The sequence below is a fragment of the Euprymna scolopes genome, chromosome 16 (genome assembly GCF_053919585.1).
Source record: "Euprymna scolopes isolate OS-2025 chromosome 16, ASM5391958v1, whole genome shotgun sequence".
Taxonomy (NCBI): Eukaryota; Metazoa; Mollusca; class Cephalopoda; order Sepiida; family Sepiolidae; genus Euprymna; species Euprymna scolopes.
Window position 1 is genome coordinate 143260478 of NC_136497.1, and position 27377 is coordinate 143287854.

The 27377-nt window shown below is 34.8% G+C and overlaps 1 protein-coding gene and 1 pseudogene across 5 annotated transcripts in view; one reads left to right on the top strand and one right to left on the bottom strand.

Moving 5' to 3' along the window:
- Positions 1-27377, bottom strand: part of LOC145296137 (alpha-(1,6)-fucosyltransferase-like) — an 884509-nt gene that overhangs the window by 346494 nt on the left and 510638 nt on the right. The window lies entirely within an intron of this gene.
- Positions 916-1031, top strand: LOC145296349 (5S ribosomal RNA; annotated as a pseudogene).

Sequence of the window (27377 nt, forward strand, 5' to 3'; positions counted from 1 at the left end):
ATATATATATATATATATATATATATAATTATTTCCACAGCCAGACAACGTTGCAGCTCACCATGACAGCCAGGAAACCGAAAGCCCAAAACTCGAGTTTCGCCATCATTTAGGCTCATCAGTTGGACACATCTGAACTTGGGATTCGAAACCCAAGCCTCTTGCATGCGAGGCGAGCACTCTACTAACTGAACAAACACACCGCACACACAAGAAAGTGTATTAACTAACACAGATCAAGCAAACCGTGGCGGAATCCGACAGTGAAACAAACCTACTTTGTCTGAAACAAAGGATGTGGTCATCAAGACTACCTATAACCCAAGCCAATATCTCACAAGTAGCAATTTTATACTCGCTAAGGATGCCATCACGGCAAGCTTACCTCGCGAGCAATTAGCAATAGAACCTTCTACATAAATACTGTTTATTCTTTTAAGAACGCTTGTGTTGTTTGCCATTTGATCTTCAGTATATCGCAAAACTTTTGCTGGTGGAATTTTTCTAGTTTATTGAGCTCACACCGATAAACAGTCCAGGTCTCGCACCTATACAAAAGCATAGGGATAACAATCGTATAGTATACCATAATATTTAAGGGGAGTAGAAAGTGAACCTTGTTTCCCTTATTTTGTCCTTTAGTCCTCACATTCCATTAGCGATTTTTCTGACAAAGGGGAAGGAATTGCTGTTTTATGAGTCAGACTCTATCCATCTAAAACTTACCGTTAGTTCGATTTTGACTTTGAAGTGGTATATTTTTCTAGTTCCTTACATCAAGTGGCTTCATGCCTTGTTCAGAGTGATTACCCTTTCCCCTCCGCTAAAAAAAAAACCCATTACATTTCATTACTTATTAAAGATGGTGGAATCCATTTACATCATTAAGTATTTGCATAAAAAGATCGTTTCCCTATATACAGCATAATCATGTTGACACACCAGTTCTCGTCAGATCACTGAAGTTAAGCAACATTAAACCTGGCTAGTACCAGATGGTGACCATTTGGGAATTCTAGGCGCTGTATGTGCTCTCTGCTTATCTTTGTATTTGTTTCCAGTCGTCCTGTACATACACTCCACTTGCGACTGGTATTTAACAATATCGACTCAGGCGAGGTGTGGTTGGGGATTGAGCAACTCCTGCCACAAAAATTTCATGCACAGGCACCCCTACGTGGGTATCCATAGTCTGTCAAAGACTGAAGGAGCCTGTGTAAAAAGATCCTTTCCCTTATAGTTCTGCCGTTGCATAAACGCACACAAACATCTACCCACAATTCCACAATGCATTCCATGATAGCGTTTATCCTAAATTTTGTAGTTTAATCCTAATCGGTAAAACTACAGCTTAGTGGCCTGAAAATAATGCGATGACAAATTGGCGATAAATATGGTTTTATCTTGTTTTTGTTAAATATCAATAAATAAAAAATCATTTCAAGTTTAAATTTATTTAGTACTAGCAAGGGGCACCTGGCTTTGCCCAGTAGTAAATACGCTTAAATATATTCTAATTCATGCAGCTTTCGTATTATTATTACAGAACCAATTCTCTGTTGAATATTATATTGTACTTAATATATAGTACTGATTTCAAAAGTTAATAAAAAAATTATTTGGTTACTATCAGCTAGAATCGAAACCAAAGAATTTAGCTCCTCAGCCACTTTCCCTACCATTTGAGCTATCGACAAAGATGAGAAAGATTTAAAATTAAACCACTTCAAACTATGAATGAATTTGCGCATGAGCAAAAGTAATAGAAGTATGTCAGCAAGTTGTAATGAACATTTTGCATTTCACCTTGCATACATTTATCCATCCAAACAAAGATTTTACTTGTTCAAAACCATCCTTGGTGTATGATTACTATTTTCCGTTAATTTCAGTGTTATACGATCGGTAGTTTTATAGTTTATCGGTTACATATTTTCAGACACATGCATGCATGCACACACATACATACACACACACATGATGATGGCAGAAAATTCGTTTTCGAACATTGCCATTACTTGATATAGTACAAAAACAAAAGATATACAGAAACACAAAAACATTCAGTGATGGCGCGCACGAAGGTGGCTTTTAAGCCCTGCCAAACTCTGGCATTCTATGGCCCACATTGTGCAGACATGTGCGCCACTAGCAGCATCTTCTTGATGGTCACTTTTATGTATAATCAAATGCCGCTTCAAACCACCTGCTGTTTTGTACGTCTGCCCGCAGTTGACACAGATCAGATCTGGTAACACAAGTGGTGGCCCACTTCGCTTATGAGGAGTCTGGTGGCTTATCAGCCCAGCTCTGCTCAGACATAATCTGCCGCACACCTCATACATACATACATATATACATACATGCATCTACTGTTTTATTTATATAGTACTAGCATATGTACCCGGCGTTGCCTGGTATTAAACGTCATGTTAAATTCCTTAAAATAATTAAAATTTACAAAAAAAAACGAATTAATAAGGATTATTATTTAATACAAACAAAAAAAAAAAAGAAAGAAAGAAAAAGTGGTTTCAATTATTTGATTGTAAGTGTTTCGAAGAAAGAAACAGACGCATTCACCCCAGAAAATGTAAAGGATATTTAGAAGTATTGAGCGAAGATGAGGATGCTGAAGGAAGAATCCTCGGAAAGGCAGTGAGGGTGGGGAAACGGAGTGATGAACGCGAAAAGTGGTTCACTGTAACACCATTTATTTTGGTGCATGAGAGAATGTGATGGTACGTATAATTTAGTTAAATACTAAGAAGTGTTCGTCGAGGGGGGGTGTTACCAGAAGTATTCTCTCCCCCCTCCCGGGGACAATGTTGAATAGGTGTCACATCTCAATAAGAAATTGTAGAAACACCAAAAAAACAAGGATGGAGGAGCAAAAGATAATAACGTATTCGGAAATAGGTGTTAGATATTCAAACGTGCATATTACTCCACGAAAGTTTCATTGACAATCTGTACACATCTATATAATAAAGTAAAATCAGTTTTTTGTTATCGATATGTTTTTGTTATCGATATGTTTCATTCGTGTTATGAAATAGGTAGAACAGAATAAATTGTCCATCTCTATCTATCTATCTATCTAACTGGAGAGGTAGACAAGAGATGGATATGATGATGTTTTCATAAAACCTGTCAAAATATGACAAAGTTAGATCATAGACAAGTTTACCGGAAGGTCTGGTGAACTGATCGGATCTATGAATGAATCACATGATTAGGTTAGCTGGAGATCAGAGAGTTGAAACTTGAAATTGAAGCAGAGCGGTTGGGCTTTTACGGTTGTCTCTCCTCTCCTCTTGGGAAGGTATGACGTGTCTCTCAATGTAGACTGTAAAGACCACAAACAAAGAAACTCACTTTCCATTTTCATTTTCACAACAAGTGAAATAAAAACTATTATGAAAAGCAATCATCGCCTTGGAGTCAATGTGTTTCGTCCAAAAGGTTCCAGCCGTCTCCAAGAGTAAGATGAAGTCAGGATGGACCAGGTTCAGTGAGCAGAGAAGATAAAGGTATGTCGAAAATACACATAGGACACCCACACGCACGCATATGAACATTAGATGATCACGAAACAAAACGGGTTCAGAAAGTGAAGAACCACTAATAGACATTTAGTAACACATTTAGGACACGTCACAAACAAACACGAAATGCATACACCCGTTTACATGGGTGCTGTTCTTGTTAGATAACGTAACGTTCATACAAAATCGATATTTGATTTGAGTAGCCATTTTATTTTGTTGAAGGTTGATTCATGTTCAGGAGGCTTCATTACCTGGGTTAGCCAAATAACAATTAGAAATACTTAAGTGTTCTCCTTTTGAAAATGTCGCCAGTTTATGTATATCTATAGTTTATGTATATCCATAGTTTATGTATATCTTTATAATAAAGTTGACTTTTCGATTTTTGTCATTGATATGTCTGTTGCAATATTTTTGAGAAATGAGGGGTATGGTCTCTCACAGTTGGGAGATTCTATTTATAAACGCTGCTGATAGGAACTGATGAATCAAATTAATTCACGTTCTGCTACCAACCAATCAGAAACCAGAATTGCTCCATAAAAATTAAACCTTTTCTGTAGCAACTTCGCATATGTTTTCTCCGTGTCAACATGTGAAGAATCTTTTGCTCTGTGGATTCCAACTCGTTGCCCGAGTGTTTGGAGGTATAAAAAAAAAACAAAAAAAAACAAAAGTGGCAGGCTCGAACCCATGACGCGAAGGTGAAAAAGAAAGCGAAAGAAAATCTAACGTCTTACCGCCACGCCATGACGCGACCGGAAGTGTAAAGAGTTCAAATTAAACGTAGTCAATCAAAATAATGACTTGAAGAAATGGCGTTGCTTTCAAACCAGCCACAAAGGTCGTTTTTAATGTCGGGGAAATGCAGCTCCCCCCAAAAAGGGGGCACTCTGGCAGTATCCAAATAAACAGTAATTGTCTCAGTATGAAGGGTTTCCCCTACATTAACCAAGAACGAATTACAGAACAGATATTACCCGGGTAAAGGCCGGGAGTTGGCGTTTGTGTTCTAATGGTTTCGCTTTATTTTTATTTATACGAAAAAGACAAACAAACAGCCGACACCACAAGATGGTGGGAATTTTTTAAAACTCAATCCAAAAAATGAAAGAAACCGTGTCTGTTTGCGAATCTGAGATATTACGATCTAGGAAGTATAAGAAAACTTCTCCTGGAATCTAACTGATGCAAGAACCCCAACACAAAAAACCTTTTGTGGACATACACAAACGTGCGTCCATTTTGTCTTTTATATATTAGACTAGCGGGGATACCTGGCGTTGCTTGGGTGTTTGGAGGTGTGTGTGTGTTGGGGGGGGGTCGATCAAAACAACGCTGTTTTAAAAGAAAACGTTGACCCGGTGTTTGGAGGTGTAAAAGAAAAAGAAAAGTTTTAGTAGGTAGTAGGAAGGGAGGCTCTCGAACCCGAAGCCTTGACGTGAAGGTGGAAACGTAAGGGAAAAACTCAGACACCTAACCATCTCGGCCACGAGGGGAGAGGAAGTGAAAGCTGTCAAAATTTAACGTTCATACAGTGAAATTGACAGGTGTAAGAAAGAAGTCGCGTGATGTTTGACCTAGTTTTGCGCTGCAAGCCAGTTTCTGTTTCCCCCGCCCCATCATTCGCATTTTTTGTACTGAAAAGCGTAACGAAGACAGGGGCGATCAAAAAATATCTCAAAAATAGCGCATAAAAGTCGGGCAAATCAAAGATAGCTGCGACCCCTGGTCTTAAGTCGTAGATATTATGATTTAGACGTGATATAAAAAGTTTTAAGAAGGAGTGAGCCGACCGAGAAGCCTGGCGAAAAAAGCCTTTGGCGGACATACACAAAAATACATACACACATTTTTGCTTTTATATATATATAGATGGCTTCACACCTTGTCTGAAGCGAGTTTCATTCAAAAAGTAAGAATTTGGTAAAAAAAAAAAGACAAAAATGCAAGTAAAAAGATTCTCGTGCAATGGCGGATAGGGACAGCCTGTACATTTATAATTCATTCCATGTTTATGTGGTCCATATATAAACGCAGGAAGTGGTCCATATGGAAATGCAAGAATTGATTACATGTGTGTTGTTTTATTTCGGTGAGCAGAGGATGTGATGATTGTGGAGTTCAAATTCCCTAAGGAGGTAAATAAGCATCTATCCCACTTCTTCCCAGCCTCCACGTTTCTGGTGATAAAGAGAACAATAGTTGAGCCTTTAGCTAAAATTTATTTCTTTTATAGGACAGAGGCGCCTGCGGAAGTTACTGTTTTATTTTCTTTAAGTTATGGGCAAGAAATAGAATACTCATAATCCTCAGTATTTGCCTTAAAACTTTCTCGCTTCTTCATCCTTATTTCCATGGAAACTGCTTGTTTGAAAAATAATCACTAACTTCGATTTGTATGAAAACTCAATTAAGCGTCATCTATATATTTATAAATGTGAGAATATGTCTGTATGTGTGTGTGTGAGGGCACTTCTCAACTTATATACTCAACGAATTTTTTATCTACAGGCTTGAAATTTGGTATATAGGGTATTCAGACACGTGGAAAACTTTTAAATCCGTTTTTAAATCGAGAAATCGACTGCTAAGGGTCAAAATTGAAAATTTGATACATCATGGGATTTTTATCTGTGTGCTAACTTTTTCCCCGCATGCGCACGTGTGAATAGTTCACATAACAAATTACTTATGTTAAGAGTAAGCAGTTTGAAAAGACCTTTTAAAGATCGTGTCATGCTGGTCTAATGGTTATTGTACTTAACTCACTGTCTTTAGGTTTTGGTTTCGATCTCAGCTCAAGTATTTTTTTTTTTTTTTACTTATAAGGAGTGAACTGTTCAGAAAAAAAAGCCATAATACTTGCACATGTCTCAGTTTGTTTCCTGTTTCTTTTTACTTCATTTTTTTTTAAAGAAATTTAATGTTACGTTTAACACAAGGCAAGGCCGGGCACATTTGCAAGCATATTTATAAAAGTGAAAGTGAAAGTGTGTATGTGTGTGTGTGTGTGTGTGAGAGGACACTTCCCAACCTATATACTCAACGTATTTTTAATCTATTGACTTGAAATTTGGTATATAGGGTATTCAGAAATGTGGAAAACTTCTTAATCCGTTTTCATCGCGAAAAAACGGCTGCTAAGGAGTCAAAATTGAAAAATGGATACTTGGGATAGTACTTGAAGATAGTTTCCCCTCCCATGTTAATCCATGGAAGTTTTTTTTTGTTTGTTTGTTTGTTTTTTTGTTTTGTTTTTTTGCTTTAGATACCTCGAGGTAGAACCTTCGAGCTTCACCTTATAATTAAGTTCCAATAATGGGAATTGTGAAGTCGGCTTATGTTTTTGGATTGGAGAATCTTATTTAAGGACTGGTTTAAAGTAGTACCAGGCATAATTGATAAAAAAAATTTAAAAACAAGAAAATTGGGAGGGGAGGTCATCGGATTTTTATCTGTTTGTCATCTGTTTCATGCTAGCGCATGTGCGAATCGCTCACATTATGTTAAGAATCAGTAGGTCTGAAAACACCTTTTAAAGATTTAAAGAGCTGGTCTACAGGTTATCGTACTTGACTCACTGTCTTTAGATTTTGGTTTCAATCTCTGCTTGAGTATTATTTCTTTTACAAGTGAACTCTTTAGAAAAACATAATACTTGCATGCACGTGTCTCAGTTTTTGTCCACTTTTTCATTTTTTAAAGGAATTTCTTTTAATAACAGCTAACGCCAGGTACATCTACTAGTATCTCTATTTCTACTATTATATAAAAATCACTGTGTGAGAGAGAGAGAGAGAGAGAGAGAGAGAGAGAGAGAGAGAGAGAGTTTCTTCATCAAAGATTCTGAAACGGCTGCACCTATCTACGGCAAATTTCACACAAATGTAATTTATATGTCTGGCAGTGTTCTTAGATATGTTTTGTACCGAAATTCATCCAATAAGTATCGAAAATCAAAAAAATCTGAAAAATAGTCTTTCTTCTTTTATAGATAAAAAAAAGAATTTTTACAAGGGAATATTCTACATTACACTGGCCAAGGTTACACCGGTGTAATGTAAAATATTCCCCTGTCAAAATTCTTCTTTTTCCTCTATAAGAAGAAAGACAATTTTTACAAATGTCAAACCCAAATATCAGCTGACGTGATATTGTAAATGGAATTTGATGAACGACATTATCATTATTATTTTAAAGAAAATTTTTTTTTCTGTGAATTAGTCCATCGGGAAAATTCTTCCTCGTAAAATATAATATTCAATTGAGAATTAATTCTATAATACATACACAATCTGCATAAATTACAATATCATATTTAAGCGTATTGTGCGACTGGGCAATGCCGGGCGCCCAGCTAGTATATATATATATATGTTATACTAATTCATTCTTTTTTGTAAACTATGCATTAAAGAGAAACAGTAAAGATCAACGTGTGATGTCATCATTATCTGAGAAACTCAAAAACGCCAGATGCTCTTCCTAATTGAGCAAAAGCTTTTTTTGTGTCAAGGAATTCCATCTTTATTCAAACGGACAAGTAGCAGATGCCGTTTTTGTTTCCATTCTTTTCTTTTCTTTTTAAATTATTAATATTTCATTTAGTTTCTTTCTTAGCCTTCAGAAAAAACTTTTTCTTAAAAAGCAATTCCCATCTTTGTCAGAAAAAAAAATGGGATATCAAGAAACGATATCAAATGAAGAGACTTCAGAAATCGCGAAAGCAGGTGGACAAAAAAAAAAAAACATGGCGACGTTTGTTTTATTATTGAATTTGGTGCAAAAGTTTTGGCCGATTCAAAAAGTGTATTAGCGAAAGTATTTTACAGAAGTCTTCTTGGTTGTTCATCGTTATCCAATAATAACGATCTTCTTGTGGGCCTGCTAATGTTAAATAGTCAAAGCTGGAGCAGCTAAGAACAGCCTATCCTTCCTTGACAGAGTACAAAAAAGACTTCATGGCTTAGTGGGAGATGCCCTTTTCTCTTCCCTACAACCTCTCTCCCACAGAAGAGACGTTGCGAGCCTGTCTTTGTTTTAATGTTATTTCCATGGCGAGTGCTCGTCCGAACTCCAATCTCTAGTCCCCCCTCGCCAATTTTTCCCCACTCTTTACCTATGCCTAAATCAAAACGTAGATTCCATGAACAAAGCTTCTTTCCCGGAAGTGCACGCCTGTGGAACTCTCTTCCGTGTGCCTGTTTCCCACCTGACTACAACTTGGATGTCTTCAAGTTCAACATAAACAATTTCCTGATGAATCGCCCCCCTTAAGTAAGACACTTTATCAAATCTCTAGTACTAACGATCACTACGATACTATCCCATTGATTACTGTACATGCAATAATCCTTATCCCCGAGTGGTTTCCTGGCTTTGATAAGTGGTGACCTCCATGTAAAAAAAAAAAAAAAAAAAATCCTAGACCCACAGGTATGGTCAGAGATCAAACATGTGAAGGAGGTGCAGGGTGAAGCAGAGATGAGCTGGCTAGCATGCCCCATGCTTTGCTGTATGCTCCTGCATTTGCTGCTCCTCAATACAGTCCACTCCGTCGAAGTAGAGAGAGCACCTGAAATGTCGACAGGAAACAAGTTTCTCTAGTGAAGTGAGGTCTATTCGTCACCTCTTCAGGGATCTCTTGATGCGGTTTTTAAAACGCTTCCTCTACCGACTGACACTGTGTCAAACTTGGAATAAATGACCTTCGAGGATTCTATGTGGTAGTTTATGTCGGGTTCGAATGATGTGTCCTTCCCAACACTTCTGTGTATGGCACTTTGTCCTTTTATGTGATGCCAAGGATCTTCTGGAACCATCTTATATGGAAGGTCTCCTGCCAGAAATAACACAGATAAGACAGTGTGGTATAATGAAGAGCGCCTGTTTTGAGGGAGCTGGGCTTCTACATTAATAAACCTTATACCTAACTTGTGACTGACTATTTGTGCGGAGGCGAGAAAGAAAGGCGTTATTATTAAAAAACGTGACGGCTTCAGTAACTATTGTCAATTAGGTATGAATCAAGCCAAGAGTGACAGTTGTTTATAATATTGAACTAAGTCAAAACTATATGAGACCTTAGAATTTGAAAGGTTAAACCCAAAAGAACTCATGATTGGATGCAAAAACAAAATAATTTTTAAACGTTATGTATGAATGTCTTTCTTTTTCTCTTTTTCACCCCCTTTCACTCCCTTTCTTTCTCTTTCAATGAAGAAAGAGAGAACTAAATATATAATTGTATCGTTTCTAACCAGTTGGAGCTTGCATCTCGTACGTGACAGACGTAAATAGTAGTTTTGCCGCACACATGGGTCAACGACTAAATATGCTCTTCCATTGTTAAACGTTAATAAATATTTTTATAAAAATGCATTTGTTTGCTATTTTTGTACAAGCGTTCAATTTCAGCATGCGATCCCTGCCATTTAATACCGACACTGGAAATGCTGCCTGTAACGACGCAATGACTCAGGAAGAGACTATGCCAGTCGGTTATAGCCAACGACATCTCAACCTGTTGCTGTTTCCATGTGCCTATCATTTGATATTGTGTCCAACTAGGAAGCTGGTTTCCCCAACCAAGTAACACTCCCCAAAAAACAATTGTGTCATAACAGGACTCCTGATTGGTTGATATAATAACCCCCACTGGAAGACAGTGATTACACCTTTGGCGGGAATTTGACTTTACAAGTACTTACTAACAAGTTTTTGGACTGAACGGCAGCTCATTAATGGGTCCTCTATTTTACACTTAATGATAATTCTCTTTTAATAGTTTAATTAACATTGGGATTGATGAAGAAATATGAACTCTCTGGAGTTGGCGAGAGTTATACGCCTTTATAAAATACTAGCCTGGGTGCCCGGCGTTGCCTGGATGTTTGGAGGTGTGTGTTGAGCAAAAAAAAAAAAAAAAAAAAAAAAAAAAGAAGTGGTAGTAGGCAGGTGGGCTCAAACCCCTACCGCGAAGGAGGAAAAGAATGTGAAAAAAAAAATGTGATGTCTTTACCATTGCAGCCATTGCCACACCGGAAGTGATAAAGGTGTTAATTAAGGCTAGTCAATCGAAAAGAGGGAATGACTTTCGAAAATATCGGTGAAAAAAGTGACCCTTTCCTGTAGAAAAGTGACCAGTTAAGGGTGAAAGAATTAATGTTTTTAGCCAATTTTTCAATATTTGTCATCCGAAGGGTTGAGCTTCAAAATGATACTGATCTCATGAAAATCCGTGGCCTCTGTTGAAAGTTTTAGGCAAACATACATACATACATACAAATATAGATACATACAAACAAACATACAAACATACATACATACATATATTTAAATATACATACAAACATACATTTAAATATACATACAAACATACATACATACAAATATACATACATACAAACATACATACAAACATACATACATTTAAATATACATACAAACAAACATACATACAAACATACAAATATACATACAAACATACATGCAAACAAACATACATACATACAAACAAACATACATACATACATGCATACATACAAACATGCATACAAACATACATACAAACAAACATACAAACATACATACATACAAACAAACATACATACAAACAAACAAACATACATACATGCATACATACAAACATACAAACATACATACAAACATACAAACATACAAACATACATACATTCAAACATACATACATGCATGCATACAAACATACAAACAAACATACATACAAACAAACATACATACATGCATACATACAAACAAACATACATACATGCATACAAACAAACAAACATACAAACATACATACATACAAACATACATACATATATTTAAATAGACAGGTGAGATTTATATATTAGATTATTATGCCAGTCAATGAAAATTGAACAACTGATCAATTATCAAACTGTGTATTCATGCATCTTTTCTTAAACTAACATGTCTACAAACGACATAACTACCCGGCCCGAAACCCCCAGCTAAATTAGCCCACCTTCATTTAGCAAGACGAAACCAAAATGGTGACGATTCAACAGGTAAGTCCTTCTTTATCTCGGGTTATTGCTGGCAATAAAAAAAAAAGACATATTTAAAAAATCGATCTGTTGCTTCTCTTTATACAAGCACCAATTTCTGAGCAGACGACAATAAATTGCAAGAAAAAAAAAACTTTTAATCATGCACAAAATTTAGCAATCTTAAAAATATGTTACAATCGCCACTACATTTTGCCAAGAGAGACAATTAACATTGACAAAACTACATTGAAAACATGGAGGAAATGATAAGGATAGATTTCAGAAAAAAAGGGATAAATAAAGGCCTGGGCAGAGATAAGTTAGCTTGGAAGTCAATTTGTAAAAGCGCTTCAACACATGCCAGCATTTAAAACCGACGTTAAACCGATGATAGTAATAATGATGATTAACGCTACATAGTGGTTGATGATGATGATGATGATGATCACTACATGGTGTTTTTTTTTTAAGAAATTTGTGGTAGTCAAAGAACTGTTAATATGAGCTAGTTTGGAAGTCAATTTCTAAAAGCTGCATAATACTTGCCAGCATTTAAAATACATATTAAATACAATATAATGATGATGAAAGTGATGATAATGATAATGAAGATGATTATGAAGATAATGATGAGGAGGCTGATTATGATGAAGAAAATGATGATGAGGCTGATTATGAGAATTATGAAGATGATGAAGATAATGATGAAGATGATAACGAAGATAATGATGATCATAAAGATAAGGCTGATTATGATGATTATGAAGATGATGATTATGATGGTGATGAAGATAATGAGGATAATGACGATGATGATGCAATACAAACATGTGCAAATCCAATCATAAATCTAAAAATCCCGAATTGATAAAAAAAAAAACGAAAAATAATGAATATATTTTTTTAAAAATAAAAATGAATTTTCTCTCCAAATCAAAATTGCATCCATATGACATGAAATTAAAATCCCTCAACGGAAATAATTGAAAAATTATTAATTTTAATTGACGTCTTCAATCGGAATTTAAAAACCGAATAAATCCGCTTCAAAGAGAATTTTGCAGAAAAAGGAATAAAATTTTGATAGAATTTTTCTTTTTTTTTTTTTTTTTAAATCAAATAAACAAAATTTGGAAGGCATTTTGTTCTCTTTCCAATTTTCCCTTTTCCAATCGAAATCCAAACAAATTATCAGCGTATGTGATTTTGAATTTATATTAGTTGTTTCTAGTCGACGTTGTCCGGGAATCATTTTGCTCTTATTTTTATTTTGCTTATTTGTAATCTATATATTAACATTGTAATATTTTTAACGTACGTACATATGTGTGCCACGATTTCCAGATTATAAATTATTTGATCGGGAGATCCTATTTATTAAAAAGGAAAGATAGAAGGTGATAACACACTACGAACATTAAATTAGTATATAGATACGTTAATTTAATGTTTGTAATACGTTATCACCTTCTGTCCTCCTTTTTAATAAATAGGATCTCCCGATCACTGAAAACTCAACGTAAAAAAAAAAAAATTAGAATAAACAAAAATGATGTCGCTTTTGAGCTGTACACGAAACTAAAATATATCTTCTTAGTGTTCTTGCTAAGATCCAAGGGTAGTATCTGTTCTGTCTAGAAATGGTTTAATGATATCAGTTTCCATTCTCACCAGGCGTCCATATAATGGAAATATGTCACGGATTCCTATAAGGATATTAGAGCTAAACCGTAATAAGCAGATATATTCTGTCACTACATTAACCAGATTACTTAGATAAATACGTTTAAAGTTTTTACAAAAAGGTTAAAATAATATCGTGGGGTCTCCATTCATGCTAAACATCCACAAAATGCCCAGCAGTAATATATTACAGATGAAAGATGCCGTTGTGGTATTTTCACGATTCCTTCTAGTATTTGCATTAATAAAATAGACCAAACAAAATTTTCTTTATATATACGTGTGGGGGTGTTTATATGGAGTATCTTTTTTTTTTATATAGGTGCTTCTTCTCGCCATCGCGTTTCATGAGTGACAATCAATCGTCTGGTTTGTTTGATAATACATTTCATGATAGAAAGAGTTTTCTTCGCGGTTTTATTTGGAGAGAACAGACTAAAGAGAGAGGACACACTAATGCTACCTTAAAAATTGTTTTCTTCTTTTACTTGACTTTCTAACTTAACGAAACGAGTGACGCAGACTGACAGACATCAAAGTAACAATCCGTTTAGATTATTTTACATTGCTTATGTTTTCTTAACTTTTTAACGTACGTACGTATGTGTGTCATAGTTTCCAGATTGTAAATTATTTTATCGAGATCCTATTTATTAACAAAGGAGGATAGAAGGTGATAACTAGGACTGTGACAACAGAATATCCTTTTTATTGTCTTGACTCTTGAGTATGTATACGTTTATATCTTATGTTTTTATATAGATTGATGTGGTTTTCGGTTAATTAACTGTGTCGAACTGTGTCGGATATATACTCGAGAGTCAAAAGAATGAAAAGAATATGCTGCTGTCACATCCCTAGTGATAACATATTACTAACATTAAATTAGCGTATCTATATACTAATTTAATGTTTGTAGTATGTTATCACCTTCTTTCATCTTTTTTAATAAATAGGATCTCCTGATCAAATAATAATCCCAAAGAAGTAATGTAAAAAAAAAAAAAATTAAAATAAATGCAAATGATGATCAGACTAAAAAAAGAAGTGACACAGTGTCGCTTTTTTTTTTTTTTTTGTCTGATGAGGTGGGTCTCTCTAAATTGAGATTCCACTGACCTTTTCTAACCCCTTAAAAACTATTTTAACCCGCTAAAGACCCATAAAACGGTCCATAAAAAATGCAATCATTTGAGGGCCCCTAGCGCTGCTCTGTGACTTTCTGTTTTGGAAGAGATAAAGTTTGAAAATATGGAAAAAAATAGTGCCTTTTCTATATTAGATATATGCATATATATATACATGTATATGCAAAAACTGAATGCACATGCAAAATTGTGTCTTGTTTTCATTGGTCGCCATGCTTGTTTTCGCGCATGCATTCAATTTTTGTGTTCATACATTAATTCTGTATACTCACTACCACTTTTATCTATTAATTCTGTATATCACTATTTCATAGCTTGCTATTACATATACTGGCCCAACGGGCCACAGATAGTCTAGAATATTATAATAAAGTTGTATTCCTGTCTGTTTTGTTAGTTTGTTCACAATTTGATCAATATGTACAAAGGTATATAGTTTCCTGTTGTAGACCCATGCTAGTGGTCACAAAAGAAAGAAACCACAAGTAGTGTAAAGTGTATAAAATATAATATGTATTTATCATAAAGAATACAGGAGCCACTAAAGTGGTATGAGAGGAACGGGTTCGTAGCATGCGGTTAAACATGGTATGAATGTCTCCATTTAGTCTCTGAAACCAGTGGTATTCATAGGACTGGTTGATTCCACTTAGTTCTCAAATAGGGGTGATTTGTACCCCACAACATTTCCCAAATTAATTTTCATACTGAAAACGGACGTTTACACATGTACATTCAAGCGAAATTTCTACATATGCTATTCATTAAAAGGAAATCTACATTTCAAAAGTAACCTCACTTACATATTATATCAAAGAATATATATTTTAATAAGTAGATCCTTCTTATTAATGGTTATAATAGACTTGTTTTAATTGTTCTACTTAGAAATATTATTTAAAGTGTACTTGGTTTTAATTGAATTCATTTTCAATTATTATTAGCCTACACCAGGTGTCTTTAAAAACAGAAGTCAGTTTATTTATTTAAACTGTGGAAGTTATTTCCACTTTAATTTTCATAGACAAAAATTGATGTATTTTGTGTTTCCATAAACCCAACATGTGACCCACTTTCAGGAAAATCGTAAGAAGTTAGGATATTCTGTGTATCTTAAAATGTATGTGACTAAACCCTCTGCTCGCCAATATTTTTCAACTTAGCGACGTCGGATATAAACAGCTGGTAATATATATATATATATATATATATATATATATATATATATATATATATATATATATATATTTTGTGTACAGAAAGTTGTTAGTTGAGACAGGTCATTGGTACCGTCGGTTTCAAGCCCGATAATAAGGCCCGTTTAAGGTATCCTTATCAAGCTCTCTTCAGCCAATATTCGCTCTTAAAATTTGGATTTTCCTTTTAATTGAGCACTCTGCTGGAATTCTTTTTCCAAAAAAAACTAATCATTATATATATATATATATATATATATATATATATATATATATATATGAGAGAGAGATAGAGGGAGAGAGAGAGAGAGGGAGGGAGAGAGAGAGATTAAATCTATATGAAAATATATAAAAATATGAATACGAAAAAGGATAGAAGTTTATAACTTTTAAAGATAAACTAGACTACTCGTGACCCGTTGGGTCAGTATGTGATATTAGCTATGGAATTCACGTATGAGCGTGACACTTGTGACGTAAAGAAAATAGTTGTTTTTTTTACATAGCAGAAATATTTCTATGGAAGTATATTAAAATGAAAAAAAGAATATACATAGATTTCTATGAGTCGTTCTGTTTATTTATAATTGATTATTTTGGAAAAAATTTTTTACAGTTACTGAATTATAAGTGGTTAGCCATACTTATAGGTAAATTTGCACTGAACAGATACCATAATACTTATTATAGTTAAATTCAAATTTTGATATATCTGCTTTTTTCTTTTTTTGTTTTATTTCTGTATTACGTCTAAGTTATTTTAAATCCCACTCGTCCCATGTTAAATAGTAATTTCGAAATAATAATGTTAATATTTCAGCGTCCCAATTGTTCTTTTTTTTTTTTTTTTTTTTTGTATTTAAATTATCCAAATAAACAATTGTTAATACTGTCTTCTTTTTTTTTTTTTTTACATTGTTCATTTCTCTATTACGTTTAAGTTATTTTAAACTCCACTCTTCCTATGTTAAATAATAATTTCGAAATAATAATGTTAATATTTCAGTACGCAGGTCATGCACGCATGCGCAACCGGATGTCGTAAACCGGAAAGTGGGTTACATACATCGTTACAAGGTCATTTGAGTTTTATAATTATATAGCTTAGAAAAGTGTAGATGTCATGAAATGATAAAATCATTTTTAATTTACTTTGTTGGTGTTTAACAAAGTAAATTAAAAATAACATTTAAACTTTTCATATCTTTACATTCTTTTCAAAATAAATGTCTTCTAAAAGTGTGTATCTATTTTTCACTTTATAACTTTTCTTTATTCGTTTTCTATTGATGACGTGCAGGAATACAAAATGTTATGAAAGCAATTAAAAAAAACTTCTTTTTACAAGAATAAAATTGTCGGCCGTACTTCAGTCTTCCTCAGTGTAATGAAGTCGATGCGTATGCACGGAGAAAGAGCAGGAAGGAAGAGGAAGAAGAAGATATAGCCAATGAGAAGGCGCCTTAAATACATATAAGTACGCACATCGAAACATCCACAAAATACATATATAATTGGGCTGATTAATATACTTAAAACTTTCAAAATGTTTTATATATAAGAGATTTAGAAGGCTACCATTTGCTCATAATAGTAGATAACACATTCTTCACCTTCAAACAGCAAAACATACAAACAAACCACAGGACTGCCTATGGGTTCCAGTCTCTCAGGCATACTGGCCATTTCATACATGGACAGATTAGAATGTTGAGCCTTCAACCCCTGCAATTTGGTCACATTTCTCTCAAGATATGTCGATGACATCCTGATCCTCACATCATCACGTGCCGATGCTGAGAACATCTACATCATATTCTTTGATACTGATCTACACATATATGCATATACATGTGTGTATATATATATATATATATATATATATATATATATATATATATATGTTTTTTATTAACTTTTAAGTTTTCGTGTAACCATTTACACATCTTCAGGAATTTGTGTGAGAGGCTCAGTGGGAATTATGGGTAGATTTATTTAAATAGTAGTTGGGTTGTGAGCGAAACTGTGAGTGAGGGTCAGTAGGTTTGTGGCGGCAGTAAAGGGGATTAATGTCATAGGGAATGGGAGAGTGTGCCAGTTCTAGAGTCAATGGCAGAAATGGGTTGGGTGTGAGAGAGCATGTTATCCAAAGCATTTAAGTGTGTTGGTATTATTTCAGGATGCGACCTGGTTAAGGGTAGGTTTTTGCGTTTTTATATAAATAGCTTCAAGGATTTTTTTGCTTCTTTACATTTGTTTGGTGGTGTAATTTTTTTTTTTGGGGGGGGTTATCCAAGGCATTTAAGTGTGTTGGTACTATTGAACACCCTGGCACTGATGGATCCCTTTCGCTCCTAGATTTTAACCTAAAAAAAAACAGACAAGGGAACTATCACCACAAAAGTCTATAGATAGGCAGCCAGCCGAAACATATTCATATAAGTCAGCCCTCCCTACTAATGCCATAATCGGATATACAACGAATGAGGTCATCCGCATCCAAAACAAGTGCAATAAAACAGCAGACAAGATAGAATGCACAAAACAGTTCCATCAGGTGCTAGAAACAAACAGATACCTCAGCACTGTCACCAAACACCTCTGGAACCCCAAAAAACGTGTAGGAAGCTCCCCTTCCAATACATGCTTCCTTAAAATGCCCTACCTCAGCGACAAGATCACGATAGCTATCCGCAGGGCTATCAGAAGAGAGTGCCTCAATATGCAACTGGCCCACTCAGGACCATCCCTTAGACATCCCTTAGACAGCAGCTATCTAAATGTAAGTGTAATAATGGCCCAGCACCGTGCACACTGGCTAATTGCCCCATGAGCCCCACGACCACTTAGAATGATCTGTCTGCAAAAAATTCTACATGGGCAGCACTATGAGACTCCTACATATAAGCATCAAAGAACATACACAAACGCAAGCATCATCATTCCACAAACACGTCAACATCTGCAGAAATGCCAATAGATCTTTCAAAGTCGATATTTTAGCCACAGAACACAACATTGGCAATCTTCACATAAAGGAATCATGACTAATATCTAAGCTACAGCCAGAACTCAACAACAGACTAGAACCCGGCTCATCATTCATTATATAACAGCATATAGCCATCTCATTATACCCTACTATCTTAATCTACCAGAACAGATGTGGCTATACCACTACACCCCTCTCTTAAATAACTTGGCTAACTCACTAGTATTAGCACAAACACAATAACCTTAATTTTAAATTTAATCTAAAACACCTAATCAAATTAAGCTAACTACTAAAAACACAATTAAATATGCTTAATTACATTTCATATTAGGAAAATATCTAAATAACATTTAAACAAAATTAAAAAATAAAAATAATAATTGACTTAAATTAAAAATAAATATAAATGAAATCAAATTAGTTAACAAAACCAAAGTTAGATAACAACAAGATGAACAGCTAAAACTACATATCATAACTGACACCACCACCACCATCAAACGGATTATAGAAACACTCCCATTTTCAAGATAAGTTTTAACCGTACTAACAACTATCGGCAGCTCCAGTAACTCTTGCTTCTCCTTTTTTGTCCTTCAGTCATTTCCAATGAGTGATTTTTCTGACAAAGGGTGAAGAAAATGCTGCTTTCTAGGTCGGTAGTACTTTGTAAAGACCAGCCTGTGATGTCGGAAAATTTCTGTTTCTATGTCTATCCTTGTGGTCATGTCACTAGTAAGGGTGCTGGAGGTAAACGTTTCATCTGGGCTGACGTTACCCGCCTGATAGTCAGGGACCCGAACCTTGGATTAACCACTAAGGAGGCTGTCCTATCAGCAGGTGCAAAGTACCGGGGCTGCTGTATTGCCATTTGGTGAATGGATTCTGGACCATGCATTAGCTTCTGGTAGGGCCTCTCGATGCCATACTAGTGGGTAATTGTTACGGCTTTACCTTATCATGTGCCACAAAAAAAAATTTATTGTCTTTTTCTCTCTTATTTTTCCTCTCTGTCCTGCTCCAACCAAGTCTACCGACCTGCTCCACAAACCCCAATCATGACAACTACAATACTATCTCATTGATTACTGTACACACAATAACCCTTATCCCTGAGTGGTCTTCAGGCCTTGATAAGTGGTGACCCCATGTAAAAAAAAAAAATTTAAAAAATATATATATATATATATATATAAAAAAACGAAAATAAATAACCTAGAATTAATAATCAAATATGCAAAGCTGGCATATGAAAACAACCATTATTATCAAAGGGCGACTCATGACAAAAGGATAAATAAATTAATCGAATATCTGATATATACGCATATCTGTAATTTTAACCAGTGAATAGGAATAGGAAACAACGTTTCATTTATAATCGCTTAAAGTTTAAATAAAAACGACAGAATGGTCAAATAATAAATAAATTTTAGCATCATCAACAACGATTGCCATTTACTCCCCCCTCTTTTGTGTCCTCCCCTCTCTTTCTATATTTGCATTCAGTTAGCCAAGAGCACACCCACCCACCCTCTCTCCCTCCTCTCCATACTTAACCCATTCAAGCAAGCGAATCGCTTGACCTACACAGACCAGGTCGTTTCACCTAATAAGTAAGCTAAACAAAAAATAAAAAATAAAAGAATAAAATAAAATAGAAGATTATATAGAAAACAAATTATAAAAAAATAAAATAATAACAATAATGTTAATTACTCAAAACACGCTATACATATACACATAACCCTTCTATATATTTGCTGCAATATACCGCACAGCCAATTTTTATTTGTTTTTTTCACTCTTCCATCTGGCCTGCCTTGAATAGATCTGTAACATCCACCATTTGACAAAGGGAATTCCCTGAAATATATCATGGAACATTGTCACACACAGTAGATCTCTTCAAGTAAGATATATTGATATTTAACACAATTGAATATATATATATATATATATATATATATAGAGAGAGAGAGAGAGAGAGAGAGAGAGAGAGAGATTTATATATATATATATATACATATTGATTTGCAAATTGTTACTTGTTTGCGTCTTTCTTCCTCAACACCAACTACATCTCATTCCTTGCATTGTGATAACCTTCTAAATTTCTATATACCTATCTCACACAATGCTTCAAGTAAACTATATCTCATATATATATATATATATATATATATATATATATATATATATATATATATATATATATATATAGAAGTCACTGTCTGTGTGCGTGTGAGAGAGAGAGAGTTCCTCAAAGGTTCTGAAACAGCTGATCTTTTTTTTTGCAAATTTCATACAAATGTAGTTTATAAGTCTGGCAGTGTTAAATATGTGTCTTGCACAGAAAGTCATCCGATAAAAATCGAAAAAAATCCGATCTTAAAAATAGTCTTTTCTCTCTTTTTACAGGGGAATATTTTACGTTACACCGGCTAAAGGAAATAATGATGCATGAACAGCCAATTCGTTGTTTCATTTAAAAAAGCTAAATTTGCAACGGCATAACATCTATGTCGTCATGATCTGATCGATAACGTGTTCGCGTACTAACTTAACTTTTGCATGGTCGCATCCAGCACGCTGCATTTTTTTTCTTTTTTCTCTCTCCTATCTTTTCCGCCACACGGCAGTTTATATTGTATATATCTAGGCAGCATTTTTTCATTTAAACAGACATTGTTAAAGACAACAGAAAGCTTCTATTTTGTAATACCTTTTTCTTTTTTTTCAATTTTCCATATTTTTTTTTTTTGTATATGCATCGAAGGTATGGATGTATGATTCAAGCATTTTTTCTTCTCAAAATGTCCGCGTTTTTTTTTTAACTTTTAAGTTTTTGTGTAATCATTTACACATCTTCAGGAATTTGTGTGAGAGGCTCAGTGGGAATTATGGGTAGATTTATTTAAATAGTTTTCGGGTTGTGAGCGAAGGTGCGAGTGAGGGTCAGGAAGCTTGTGGCGGTGGTGGGTAGAGGTTAGTGTCATAGGGAACAGGAGAGCGTACTAGTTCTAGAGTCAGTGGCAGGAGCGGGTTGGGTGTGAGAGAGCGGGTTATCCAAGGCATTGAAGTGTGTTGGTACTATTTCCGAATGCGACCAGATAAGAGTAGGATTTTGCGTTTTTATATAAATAGTTTCAAGGATTTGTTTGCTTCTTTACATTTGTTTGGTGGTGTAGTATTTTTGTGTTGTTGATGAAAAATTCTCTGAAATTCGAGGGGTGCGATGATGTATTTTATGTAAGTGTTGGAATATGGCACTAAATTCTACATTATGGCAGGTAAGGCAATGGGATAATATGGTAATCTCTCTCTCTCTCTTTCTATATATATTTGTAGTCATCGGCATACAGTCCTTTTTCATTGTATCACAACTCATCAGTGACACTTAGCACCTCTCCCAAGCCCAGGGATTGAACCTAGAACCGTCGTGCTGACAGTCGGCAGTTCTCCCACACGACCACAGAAGCGATGCCCGCAAATAATCTGTCTGAATGTTTATTTAAACAAACATCCGTCCACCACTTTTACAGTGCTCAAACCTTCTGTTTGTAAACAAACAAACAAACAAACAAACAATGAGCTTCGCATTTTCAGCCAATTAAGTAGCGGGTGAGATTATTTACGACAATGCTCTACCCAAAGAGGGGGGCTTAAAATATATTTGTAGTCATCAACATACAGTCCTGTTTCGTTGTATCACAACTCATCAGTGTCGCTAGACTAGCACCTCTCCCAAGCCAAGGATTGAACCTAGAACCGTCGTGTTGACAGTCGGCAGTTCTCCCACTCGACGACAGAAGTGATGCCCGCAAATAACCTGTCCGAATGTCTATTTAAACAAACATCCGTCCACCACTTTTACAGTGCTCAAACCGCCTGTTTGTAAACAAACAAACGTGTGTGTGTGTGTGTGAGTGTGTGTGTGTGTGTGTGTGCCTGTGTCTCATAACAATAAAAATAGAACTTACCATTTCCTAATACAAGAGGAAGGAAGAAAACCGCTTCTCAAGTCTTGTACTAAGCCAAACAAGCGGCGCCAATCTCGCCTGCAAATCCTTTATTGCTTATTTCCAGAAACCATTCGCACATTTCTTCCCGTCTTTCTTCCAAACGTCTTAGTCTTCCGAAAGACACGCATAACCTCCTCCCCCTCCCCCATTACCAACGCCTTTATTACCATTTACTTATTGCCATCATCAATCATATTTTATTTTTATTATTAACCCGTCTTTTCTTTTTGGTTTATCCTTTCCGACTCCCCCCCCCCCCCACTCTCTCTCTCTCTCTGCTTTTCCATCGTTTACTTCACTCCACAGCCGCCATGTTTTATGACGTGCCGCTGTAGTTTTAAAGAGGCTTTCATGTTCAATGGAAGAAAACAACCTCAGGAAAACAAAAAAACAAAAAAAAAACAAAGAACCGAGAAAGCGAATTCTTAAATAATCATTTAGAAAATGATAGGAAAAGAATAAAAAAATAAATGGATAAATATGGGCGACAGGGATTCATAATGACCCCATAAATCTGATTGGTTTTTAAAAAATTGTAATAGAATAAACTTTGGTGGCAAGTAATGTTAGCACCATTCAAACGCACGGGTGGAATGGGGGATGGGGAGGAGGGAAATAAATCACAGCCGCATCATAAAGTGCCACGGAAAATGGCAGGCTTCTTCCAGACTTGGATGACTACATTCATAAATTACATAGATAAATCTTCGCCATCTATCATTCATAAGTATATGATACACACACACACACACACAATATATATATATATATATATATATATATATATTGTGTGTGTATATATATATATATTGTGTGTGTGTGTGTGTGTGTGTGTGTGTGTGTGTGAGAGAGAGAGAGAGATGAGTATTGGTTGAAGAGAGCTTGATATGGATATCTAAAACGATCCTAATTATCTGGCTTGAAACCGGCGGTACCAATGGCTTATCTCATCTAACAACTTTCTGTACACAAAATACAATATATATATATATATATATATATATACAATATATATATATATATATATATATATATGCACTAGCTAGCTTCTAGTTCTTCCCTGTAAAACACTCCCAGAAAGAACTTATCTTACTATCACCACTGCAAAAACGTTCCTTTATTCCTCTGTATACCTAAAATCAAATCTTTCAAAGAACTTCTGCTTCCCTGAAGACTAAAACATGGCCATTTTCAATATGAACAAAGATTTGTCGAGCTGCCCTCTCAAATCTAATCAAATATTTGTATCATTTGGATTCTTCGGACTACTGTTCTCATCTGAGTCTCATTTTCACAACGTTTCGGTTGATGTAACCTCTGACCTCTTTAAGGTATATCTTATCTTTCTATTGAACTTCTGAATCTACATGGAATTTCAGAATGGCACTCTTTATTTAATACACGAGGGTAGAAAGAAATTAATCGCTAATAAAAAAATAAATAAAAATTCAACAATCTTATATATATATATATATATATATATATATATATATATATATATATATATATATATATATATATGTATATATATATATTACTAGTAGCCAAACTGAATACTGAAATGATCTTATCTATGGGCTATGGAAACTACATGACAATTTGCAATTTTTGAAAATTATAATACTATTCTATGGTTCAAATTTTATGATAATTTGTAAAAAAAAAAAAAGCATCCATATTTTCAAACCAATGAAATATAACAAAATTAGCCTACATACATACATACATGATGATTGCAACGTCTTGTCAGACGAGTGCCACTCCCTCAGACATTTAAAATCCATGAGCCCAAATGCCTGAGGGAGTATCTATACAAAGATGATGTTACAGAGTCTTAGCTTTGTACGACAGCTAAGTCTCTCTCTCGGTTCAAAATGTTGAGATCCAGCAACAAGCAAGAGCAAGATAGCCAGCAACAAATTAAACTGCAGACCAGCTTAATGCGGGTACTGGTCTCCCGCTTTATGGTTTTTTAAATCAGAGATTTGCTTCTCCTAGAAAGGTTGCCTTCACCACGGCTTACGGGAGCCCTCTCCACCCCAATACACACATACACACACACAAATATACACGGTGCTAGTTGGCCGTTGACCCAGAAAAAGAGTTCATTCGCCCTTTGGAAGGTCTTGTTTTTAATCCTCCAGGGAGACTAGCCGCCCTCCTCATCAAACAAGTCTGGTGGGGGAACCAGTTAAGTCGCCGGTGACCTGACCATGAGGCAGGTAGTACTGGGTTACATGGTACCAGTAGCATATGACATGACCTGACATACATACATACATACATACATACATACATATATATATATTGTCCTGCAGGTCAGCTTCAGTTTTGCTGCTTCGGTTGTCTCCCCTGACTAATATTTTAATATAAACAAATTTACAAGGTCGCGACACTGGACATGCTAATGTTTCGCACAGATAGTTTGTTAGAACCACAATCCTCGTCAGGCAAGTTAAAAAAAAAGTTTGCCTAAAAGACCTGTTTTGAGATTCGAAAAAGTTACAAAAAACAAATATATAACAAATAAATGTTATAAAATGCAAGATAAGTTACTTTCTGCCTAATTAGATGTGTTTTAGTGTTTTAATTTAATGTAACATGTTCATTCAGCTAGAAAAACATACACTGTTTACCGATGTATTGGGAAATTTAAAATGGCGCCCGACTCTCTCTTTAATAGAGTAAGTTTGGGAAAAGGAGTTAAAAATAAAAAATAAGCAAAATACTGATTATATGTAAGCCTATGTCATGTTAACATATATTGAGCGAGTTTTTAACCGTATTTTGTCTAGATTCTATTTATATCTCCTTTTCCTAAACTTACCCTATCAAAGAGAGAGTCGGGCGCCATTTTAAATTTTCCAATACATCGGTAAACAATGTATGTTTTTCGAGCTGAATAAACATGTTACATTAAATAAAAACACTATAACACATCCAGTTAGGCAGAAAGTAACTTATCTTGCCTTTTATAACATTTATTTGTTATATATTTGTTTTTTGTAACTTTTTAGAATCTAGGTGTACAGTAATACAAACCCGAAAACTATATATATGCCGCTCCTCATATGGGGGTACTAAATTGGTTAAAGGGAAAATTATTCCCAACTAGCATTTAGGGGGGAAAAATGCACTTTCGTAAATAACTGAATTCATTCAAAACGTATCGCAAAAACAAAAACAAATAATATCTAAGTAAATCGCGATATACCCAAACAGTTGTGCGAAATGGACGAGCGGTAAGGGGTTAGGCTCATTACCGTGGGGTCCCGATTTCGAATCTCGCTAGATTCAGCCACTCTAATGGGTCGCAGACAACGAAACACGCGTCAGTGGACAATTATATTAATATATATATGTGTGTGTGTGTGTGTGTGTGTGTGTGTGTGCGCATTCATTCTTTTGCAGACTATTATTATTTCCACAGGCTGTGTTAGATGTTAACTTTGGTCAAAATCGCCTGTTTCTGCTTTCATTCGATTATTTAAATTATTGATACTTATCGAAGACATTTTGACACAAAATATATCTCAGAATACTGCCAGGCACATAAAGTACCTTCGTGTGAAATTTCATAAAAATCGACCCCGCCGTTTTCGAGTCCATAAAATCAACCATAGGTTCTCTACAATGCAATGTACACTACAATCTATTGTGGACTAAGTCACTTAAGAGGGGCATGTGCGCTTCCACGGTGGGTTCTCGACTTGAGCAAGCAATCAACTGATTTGATTGAGGAATGGGCGATGCTACCGATTTCGATGACCATAAAAATGCGGCACATTTGTTGATTCTCATTCAATCCCGGGCAACGTCGGGTCTCCCTGCTAGCGTTATAGAAAACTGAATAGCAAAAGAACTAACGAACAAAGCTTTTCAAATAGACGCGTGAAGCATACGAGAAAGATTTTTTTATTTTTAGGAGAATTCCTCTAATTCCTAAAGGAAATTTTACATTATTGCAGTTTTGTTTATTTCTTTCGTTTTGTCTTTGTTCTTTTTTTAATTTTATTTTTATTTTTTTTATTTTGTAAAACTTTCTAACCAGCTGCAAAATTTTCCTCTTTGGGGGAAAACAAAAAACAAAAAAAAAAAAAACGAAGTCGAAGATTTTCGAAACTGGCAGGGCTTAAAGTTTTAAGCAGATTAGTTATTATTTTAGCAATTTCATATTCGATCTACACAAAACTGTCAAGGAATTATATCTAAAAAAATATAAAAAATAAAAATAAAGAAAGAAAGAAAGAAAAGAATGTAACTTTAATGTCCTTTCATTTTTTTTAATTTTTATTTTAAATACGAAACGTCTAAGTATGGTTTCTTTAAATCATTGTTTTCGTACCATTTTCTTGCCAGGAAAAAGAGTAAAAATAAAGAAACTTACCAAAGAATATATATATATATATATATATATATATATATATATATATATATTCTTAATAGTCAGAAATAGTAGCCCTTTATGGCCAAGTGGCAATATGCGTTGTTTGGGGGTGAACGTGCGAATATATATATATATATATATATATATATATATATATATATATATATATATTTTTTTTTTTTTTTTTTTTTTGCACGTTCACCCCCAAACAACGCATATTGCCACTTGGCTATCAAGGGCTACTATTTCTGACTATTCTTAGGAAAGATTAACAAGATGTTGGTTTACGTTACATTTAAACTTTTACATGTCAATACAATCAGGAAAAGAGGTAGCAGGAAGGGAATTGAAGA